Source organism: Chenopodium album, chromosome 9 (genome assembly GCF_948465745.1).
Source record: "Chenopodium album chromosome 9, dcCheAlbu1.1, whole genome shotgun sequence".
Classification (NCBI taxonomy): domain Eukaryota; kingdom Viridiplantae; phylum Streptophyta; class Magnoliopsida; order Caryophyllales; family Amaranthaceae; genus Chenopodium; species Chenopodium album.
Genome location: NC_137842.1, coordinates 32,130,580 through 32,140,234, shown reverse-complemented (window position 1 = coordinate 32,140,234; position 9,655 = coordinate 32,130,580).

The window sequence follows — 9,655 nt, the reverse complement described above, 5'->3', positions numbered from 1 at the left end:
GAATCCGAGCAGACACTCACCTAAATTTCCGCACCTTTTTTCTCTCCCTTCAAGTTACTAACTTGTTCGTCAGAGGCGGAGCACCACCCAACTGGTGTCTCTGTTTGTTTTGCAGGTACAGGCCGCACTAGACCAATCTTTGTGTTGTAACTCTCCTGAGGGACAAAAATACCCAAAACATTTGGCGCTGTCTGTGGGGAGAGTACCTCGAAGATGGTTCAAGAGTCTGTACCACCTCCTAACCGTCTGGGCGATGACCCGAAAGTATTTACAGACCAGGAGGATGAAGATCCTCAGGTCGAAACCTATACAGCCGATGATGGCTCTCTGATAACCAAGCGCATCCGGCCCAGAAAGACTCTGGAGCGGGGTGCCTCCCAGGCGGGTGCAAATCGACCCTGGGCAGCCGGAAGGGGAAACCCATACGGCAGCTGGATCAGCACCTGTCACCCAAGACGAACTCATGAGATTCATGACAAGTTTCAAGGGTGAAATTAAAGAACTGATCACTAAGAGCCAGGCTGGCCCAAGTAGGGGTCAGATGGTCAAGAAGACTCCTCTGGAAAAGGGGAAGTCTGTCAGAGATCGGCAGCCCACTCCTCATCCAAAGGAGAAGGAAGCCGGGACCATTGATTGGTCCAAAATTCTTCTTCCTAAGAGGAATACCAACAACACCCGCTGGACCCAGCAGCCGGTGGGAAGTAAAAAATCAACTCTTGATGCCCGGGAGATCATCAACCGGAAGAGAAATCAACAGTTGTCTGAGTCGGCTTCTACGTCGAATTTTCCAGACAGCTTCAACAATACTTCTGCAGGGAATGCACTTTCCTTGCATGAGAGTCAGACAGGCGGTAATACCGTCCACTCTGGCCCTCAAATGATCAGGACTGCATCATATGTACCTTCTCAGGTCTACGGTCAGTACCCACCTTACTATATGCAGCCTGCCCTCTTCGGAGGTCAGGCGGCATATCACAATGTCCAGCCATTGGACTGGCAGCTCCGTCTGCTTCGCCTGGGTGAACAACCTTCTGCGTTCACCCGGGAGATAACCGAGGCGGCACAGCCGGCCAAGGTTAAGAATGTATTGGTAGGTACCTATGATGGTACCACCAACCCGGAAGATCACCTCATGGCTTACACAAACCTCATGTACTTACAGGGGTTGGATGATGCCACTTGGTGTCGATGTTTCCCGGCTACGTTGAAGGGCATTGCCCAACAATGGTTTGGCAATTTGCCAGCCGGGTCCATTGATAGTTTCAGGAAGCTTGCCTTCTTGTTTGCTTTTAACTTCTCAATGAACATCCCTGCTAAGAAAACAAGCCTGGACTTGAGCACCATTAAGCAGGGGGAGAGAGAAGGGCTGCGCTCCTTTGTCAGGCAGTTCAATCTGATTAGAATTCAGATTCAAGGACTGTATGATGGGGTAGCTTTTACAGACTTTTTCAAGGGTCTGAGAGACGGGTCGACTTTTAAGTTCGACCTAGTCAGAAAAGGGGCTTTCACTTTACAGGCGGCCCTGAGGGAGGCGGAAAGCTATATTCAAGCAACCAACCTCTGCACGCCTGGTAATCAGTCAGACTCCAAGAATTCTGACAAACAGAAAGACAGCCGGCCAGCTCAGCCGGCCAAAAATAAAGAAGAGAGCAAGAAAATAAAAGAAGTTTGGGCGGTTAGTGACTCTGATCAGCCGTCCCAGAAGAAGAAGAAATAATTTAAACCGTACGTCCCTAAGTACGAGATAAACAAGGACTGGAACTCCATCCTCATGGAAATTAAGGACCGGCTGTCTCTAGAGAAGCCGAATCCAATGAAAAGTTCCATTCAATGAAGGAACAAAAAAAAATTCTTCCAATACCATGAGGAAGTTGGCCATGACACCAACGACTACTTCAGCCTTCAACGGGCGTTGGACCGTCTGGCTGACAAAAGGTTGTTGAAGTCCTACATTTCTAAGTCCCCAGTCGGGGCAAAGAAGAAGAACAAGGGTCAGTCCTCCAAGACTACCCACCAGCTTGCTAGTAGCTCGGATACCGACAAGGAGCCGGTCTACACAATAGCAGGCGGGTTCTCATGTGGTGGCCCTACCATCCGGGGCACCAAGAGCCATCTTCGAAAGATGGACAAAGATGATGATGAACAGGCGTTTGCAAGCTCCTCCTTCCCAAAGAAGACGGCCCGAGAGTGCTACCTCTCAGCCGTCAAAGATATAGTGGCCCCAGACGGCCAAGAACCAATAGACCTTGACAATGTCAAGGATGCCGACCCAACACCCGTCCCACCAGTAGTCGGGAAGAAAAGAAAGGCACCTCTGCTGCTGGAGGTGAAGAAAGAGAAAAATAGCAATCACTGACCGGTGAACGGTTAGACGAGCTCCGTCCCCAAGCGGCTGGTGAAAACATTGATCTCGCTCTGGATGACAGCCGTCCAGAGCGTACTGTAAAGGTTGGGACGGTTGCTTATGCTACTCTGGGTGCAATTTTGCACCTTATGCTGAAAGAATTCAAAGACATTTTTGCCTTTGAAGTGGAAGAGATGCCAGGCGTCAGCCCAGATCTCACTGTCCACAAACTCGCCATGGACCCCAAAAAGAAGCCCATCTGGCAAAAGAAAAGAAACCACGGCGAGGAAAGAAGTCAGGCGGCAGCTGCCGAAGTCAAAAAGCTGCTAGACGCCTGGTTCATTCGGCCTTGTAATTTCCCCAACTGGGTGGCCAATGTGCTCCTTGTTAAGAAACCGAATGCGACCTGGCGCATGTGTGTTGATTACACAGACCTCAACAAGGCGTGTCCAAAGGAAAGTTACCCGCTTCCAAAGATCGACAATCTGGTCGACTCTACAGCCGGTCACGCCTTGATGAGCTTTATGGATGCCTATTCTGGCTTCCATCAGATACCCCTCTGGAAGAAAGATCAAGAGAAGACGGCCTTTGTCACTGATTTGGGGTTATTCTGTTATATTGTGATGCCGTTTGGCTTGAAAAATGCGCCTGCCACTTTCCAACGGATGATTAATATGGTCTTCATTAATCAAATTGGGAGGAATGTGGAGGCGTACATTGATGACATGATAGTCAAATCGAAGCAACAGGCGGATCACCTTGCTGATCTCCGAGAAACGTTCACCACCCTCAGGCGGCATAAGGTCATGTTAAGCCCCAAGAAATGCGTCTTTGGTGTTGAGTCTGGGAAGTTTCTCGGATTTCTGATTGATCAAAGGGGGATAGAGGCTAACCCCGAAAAGATACAGGCGGTGATTGACATGAAGTCACCCCGTTCTGTCAAGGAAGTTCAGAGACTCACTGGTTGCCTAGCCGCCTTGGGGAGGTTCCTCAGCTGGTCAGGCGACAAATGCCTTTACTTCTTCCAAGCAATCAGGAAGAAGACCAGGTTTGAATGGGGAGACGATGCTGAGACGACATTCCAGAAGTTAAAAGAACACTTGCATTCTCTACCTAGGCTGGTCAGTCCTTTGCCTAGGGAGACGTTGTACATGTATTTAGCCGTCTCAGATCATGCTCTCAATGTCGTTCTCCTTGCTGAGCGAGACGGCGTTCAGCTCCCGGTTTACTTCATTAGCCATATTCTCAAACATGCTGAACTCCGGTACCCCATGGTTGAAAAATTTGGCCTTGCTTTGTATATGGCATTCAAAAAGCTGAAGCCTTACTTTCTGGCACATCCGGTTGTGATTTACACCGAACAGCCACTCAAGTGGCCAATGTCCACCTTGGAGTCATCCGGGAGAATGTTGAAATGGGCTATTGAAATGCAAAGTATTGAAATCACTTACGAACCAAGAAAGGTAGTGAAAGGTCAGGCGTTTGCCGACTTCATTGTTGAAATGACCCGTCCGGTGGCTCCGGATAATCATAATCAGGTTTGGAAAGTGTATGTAGACGGGAGCTCTACAAAGAACGGCTGTGGTGCAGGTGTAATCTACGAGTCTCCTGAAGGGGGCAGATATGAGTATGCACTACGGTTCAAGTTTCAGCCCTCTAATAATGAGGCGGAATATGAAGCCCTGCTAGCCGGTATCCGTATGTGTAAGGCGGCAGGGGCAATGAAAATTGACGCCTACTTTGATTCACAGTTGGTCGTTAGCCAGTATGAGGGAAAATATGAGGCAACTCATCTGGCTATGATCAAATACCTTCAGGCAGTCAAAGAAGAGGCTGGGGCACTTGAGGAATTCCGTCTAAATCAAGTGCCTAGGTCGGAAAACAACCAGGCGGATGCATTGTCAAAGCTGGCATCTTCCGCCTGCCATGATACGCCTCGGTCAGTCTTCTGGGAAGTACTTGAAAAAAGAAGAATCTATGAAGATCCCATTGGAATTCTTGACCGAAGCTCTACCTGGATGGATGGCATCCGGGCCTACCTTTCAGACGGTACACTTCCTGATTCGCCACAGGAGGCAGCCGTCATGAAGAAGCGAGCTGCAAGCTTCGAGTTGAGAAACGGAGAACTCTTCAAGGCGGGGTTTCTGAAGCCTCTGTTGAAGTGTGTCACCCTAGAAAAGGGGAAGGAATTTCTCGAAGACTTGCACTCAGGATTCTGCGCCTCCCACATAGGCGGCAGGTCCCTAGCCGTCAGAGCCAGACGACATTATTTTTGGCCCACTCTTGAGGTAGACGCCAAGAAGTTGGTGAAGAAATGTGACAATTGCCAAAAAATTGGCAAACTTATTAACCGTCCGGCTACTGATTTGACGGCTATCCACAACCCAATCCCGTTTGCAAAATGGGGCATGGACATTTTAGGTCCTTACACGCCTACACCAGGCGGAAAGCACTACATCTTGGTGGCTGTGGATTATTTCACCAAGTGGGTGGAGGCTGAGGCGGTTAAGAACATCAAGACCTCAGACGTAATTTTCTTCATCTGGAAGAACATTATCACCCGGTATGGGGTACCTATGTCTATGGTGTTCGATAATGGTCCTCAATTTGAAACGCCTCAGCTCAAAACTTGGTTGGGAGATCAAGGGATCTCAAGCTGTTTTGCATCAGTCGGCCGACCCCAAGCAAACGGCCAAGTTAAAGCCTTCAACAAACTGATCTCATACGGCATTAAGAACATAATTGAAAGAGCCAGTGGCTTGTGGGCGGAAAAGTTAATCCATGTCCTATGGGCCATCCGGACAACAACAAAGGGGGCAACCGGTGAAACCCCATTTCTCATGGTTTATGGTGCTGAAGCTGTCTTGCCAATTGAACATTACGAGCCGACTCTCAGAGTCATGCTATATGATGAAGAGGCAAACTGGGAAGCAATGCGTTTGGCATTGGATTCACTCTCAGAACGCAGGGGCAATGCCACCTCGCGTCATGAGATTTACCGTCTGAGAATGACCAGAGCTTACAACAAGAAAGTACACAAGCGTCCCTTTAAAGTTGACGACTTAGTGTTACGGAAAATGGAGGCAACCGGTAGGGCCAATGAGCTGGGAAAGCTAACTCCAAATTGGGAAGGCCCCTACTGAATCTATGAAGAAGTAAGAGACAACACCTACCGCCTGAAAACTCCAAACGGAAGGCGCCTGCCTAGAACTTGGAATGTAGACAATTTGAAAAAGTACTACTTCTGGGAATGTAAATTTTTTGAAAGCAGTGAGTCTAAAGAAGCCCCCACTTTGACTGAGTTTGGAGAAACGCAAAGTTTTGAAAACAAAAGTCAAAGTAGCGATAGGGACGGAGAATGATTCAGAACGTTCTGTGATCCTAAATCACTCTTGTAACGCCAATACCTGTAAACTAGCATTTGTTAAACAAATAAGAGAGTTCAGAAATGCATATCTTGCATCGTCGAGCACACGTCTCTAAAAGTAACCGATTTGTTGCTTTGATGTTGTGACAACCTTCCGCAAGATAGGGAATGCAATCCTGCTGTTTGTTTTGACGATCTTCTGCAAGCAAGAGAATACCGCCTGAAGACTACTACGCCTGTAACTGCCTCCCATTCCGCTGTGATAGTCTTTTATAAGCTAGAGAACCCCATCGAAAATTGTTTTGCATGAAACTATCTTCATTTGTTGCGACAATACCCTGAAGAGTATCACCGAAGACTAAATCCTGTCGATCCTTTGCTCTTGCAATGCCTGTGCGTCGGCGCTTTTGCTGCTTGTGAACTAGTATGTCGGTGCCTTTGAATTGTGAACCAGTATGTCGGTGCTTCTGAATGGTGAACCAGTATGTTGATGCCCTTTGCGTTGTGAACCACTACGTTGGTGCCTTTTGTATATGTATGAACCATTATGTCGGTTCCTGAGCCAATGTTTAGGTGCTTTAAGCTAAGTGAGACGATCATTCATTAGGTCAATCACTTAATGCGATTGTAACCAAGCCGATTACTAAATCATTTCAAATTTCTTTTAGGGCTAACTAGCGTACCAAGGAACCCAAAATTGCTGTAAGAGGTCGAAATAACCGTTCTGAGTGCCTAAGCGTTTTGTCGCCGCTTAAACGTCGCTGGCGCTATGAATTAGCTCTGTCGCCAGACGTTGGTTTCTACCGCTAGGCGCTGAACTATGGCGTCAGACGCCAAAGTTGTCTTTTGGTGCCACAGTCGGGAATTTCGTATATATTCCCTTTTCTTCCTCATTTCGCCGCTGCTGCTTCTTTGTTTCGAAAATTCGCCGCGGAACTTCGTTTCACTAGTTCTTGCTCGTTTCTCAACCAAATTTGCTCAAATTTGTTGCAAATAGAGCTTTTTTCATCTAATTTCCCGATCTATGTAAGTTTTCTTCAAACTCATCTCGGTTTTTCGATGAATTTTACATTCTCATTCACGAATTTTTGAATATTCGAACCTTAAATTGCTTAATTCGTTTTGTTTGTCAAACTTTATGCCATGTAATTGCTTGATTACGTTTGTATATTGCCTTGGGAGTGTAAGACTTGTTTGACTCAATTTGGTGAAGAAATGAACAAATCACCATTGTTGGACCTCTTAAGGTCGGGAAGACAATGTGGCTTGTTCTTGATGTTTTTGCTAGCAATTCTTGTCCAATTTGTCACAATAATTATCATAGTATTGCAAGAAATTGTTTGGATGCTTGAAAAATGCCGTATATGCTTGAATTGAAATTGTGCTTTGTTTTAGTACTACGTACTCTGTTTTTGCGAAAATAGTATCATGCGGCTAGGCGAACCTTAGATACTATAGAACCTTACTTTATGTTAATTTTACACAATGTAGTATGTCTAGACAACGAGGTTCAGGTTCATGGTCTCGAGACACACGACGGGAGCATGAGCCCGTAGAGGAGGACGCCGACCCGTCCACTTCTCTCGGACCCCTCCCTGAGTGGGATGAGCAGACTTTGTACTTCTCTCCCGACCACCACATTTATTAGAGGGTGCGTCGTGGGATTACCACTAGTAGGACACAATGCCATGGCTCATGCAACGATACTCTGGGTAAATTGTATAGGATGTTCATTAGCGTCGACGGAGAGTTGAGACTTCTCTGGGAGTCTTGTGGGCTGACTGCCCTGTTCGAGGCTACGGAGGCCATGATTTCTTCTAATAGGGGTCACCGCGTGGCTCGCGTCCTAGTGTAGTTTTTCTAGGACACCACCAACACTTTCCACTTTCCTTGGGGTGAGATGATGGTAACCCCAACCGACTTCAGTCTCATCAAGGGACTGGAGTTCAGTTCTACTGCGCTACCGTTTGACAACAACATTAGCGTCTACTCTCCCGAGGTTGATGAGCTACTGGGTCCGATCGCCGTTCGGGCCCGTGCTGAGGTGGAGTCATCACAGTTTAGCGCCAAGGGCATTCGCCGGTCGACTCTGGCAGCAGCTTTTGTGGATGATGCGACCACCCGAGAGCAGCGGGTGCGCATCTTTGTGCTTATCTTGCTGTCAGGGACATTTCCACTGACAAGGGTAGTAGAGTGCCGCTTTACTACCTTCTTGCAATCCGTTATCTTCACATGATCGGGACTTATGACTGGGCCAGCTTGGCCTACGCCAATTTTGTTTGAGCTTTGTGAGACTCGTGTCGATACCGGTCCTACACGGGGAACGTCGCTCTGTCCAGCTTCTGGAGAGTCGTAGAGGTATACTTTATCTCCTATAAAGTTAGCTCTAAGCTTTTTATTAGCACTTGCTGATAATTTTTTCTTTTGTAGATCTGGTTCTACGAGTACTTTTCTTTGCTTGCGCCGGCGAGACCGTCGCCACGCGGGTTTCCTGTGAGCGCCTGCTTGGGAGGCCGCCATGTTCGGGCGTATATTGCCCATGTTCGAGAGCAGATCCTCTCGGTATGATTTTTTGCATAGTTAAACACTTTTTTATTGCTTTTGGTAGATTCTCATCTCATAGGCATTCTTCGCAGGAGCCTGATGTGTAGTACCGACCGTGGAACGGCTTGGTTGTCCTTGGGTTAGCCGCGCAGTACACTGCTGAGCGTCTCTAACTCTTAGGGACGTATGGGGCGGTAGCATACCTGGGCGAGAGGGTTTCTATTTAGCACTCCTCGGATGTTTTCATCGGCCCTACTTCTCCGCCGCGTCACATGTTCAATGACGCGAGGCTGCTCAGCATGTCGGAGAGGGATGGTACCCCTTGGCGATCTCATGCGATCCCAGGGAAGTGCTATGATGAGGAGTTGCTGCGTTGTTAGCTCCGACCCCTGTTCTGTCTAAGGAGACGGCGGTATGATTTTCATCTTTTACCTTTTGCTAAGTAGCCCCCAAGTGATACTTTACTGAATTTGGTTTGCTTTAGTCAGGCTAGGCCTACTTAGTTCGTGCCCCCTCGTATGTCCATCCATTACCAAGGGACATACGGGCCTATCGAGGAGATGATTCCTCCGGCTCCCGAGGATCAGCGCTTTGTGGAGCGATCGATTCCTCGCCACCAGACTCGAGTGAGTTTATTTACTTGCAATTTGTTCATATCTGTCATGCATTGTTACTGACTTTATTTCTTAGACAATTCTCGCGCGAGGTGGTCACGACTATGGCAAGGTGTAAACATGGGCAACGTGTCGTGCCGCCGCGGGCTGTGCCGCGGTGGGGGCCGTGCCGTGCCTGAAATTGGCACACCCCAGCCCACGGCACGGCACGGCCCACGTGCCTTGCCAGCCGTGCCGTGCCGTGCCGCGGGCCAAACCGTGCCACCCTTTAAAATTTTTTTTTTAATAAATGAAAAAAACAAACGAATTAAACGATATATATTTTTTTTAGTACAACTTAATATATGTGATTAATTTATGTTAATGTTAATGTTAATGTTAATATATTTTGTTTACATTTTTTGAACAACTTTATTTTAATTTAGGTTATATAAATTATTTATCTAATTAATAATTATGTTTAAGTTTATATAAACAAATAAAAAGAATTTTATTAATTTAGCAAAAAACAACAATGCATAAAATAAAAAAAAATACGAGTGCGACAATCCGAAAACACAAAAAATTGAAGAATAACTTATTTTATTATATGACGGTAGCCGGTACGAATGTACGATAATTCAATAATACAAAATAATTAATGATAATTAAGAATCGTACAATAGTGTATGAATAACTTCATTTATTATACGGAATACGAAGTTCGATAATACAAAAATTATACAATAGTGTATAATGTAAATATGTAATCATGTAATTATTATTGGTCGTCTTCGTCTTCGCCTT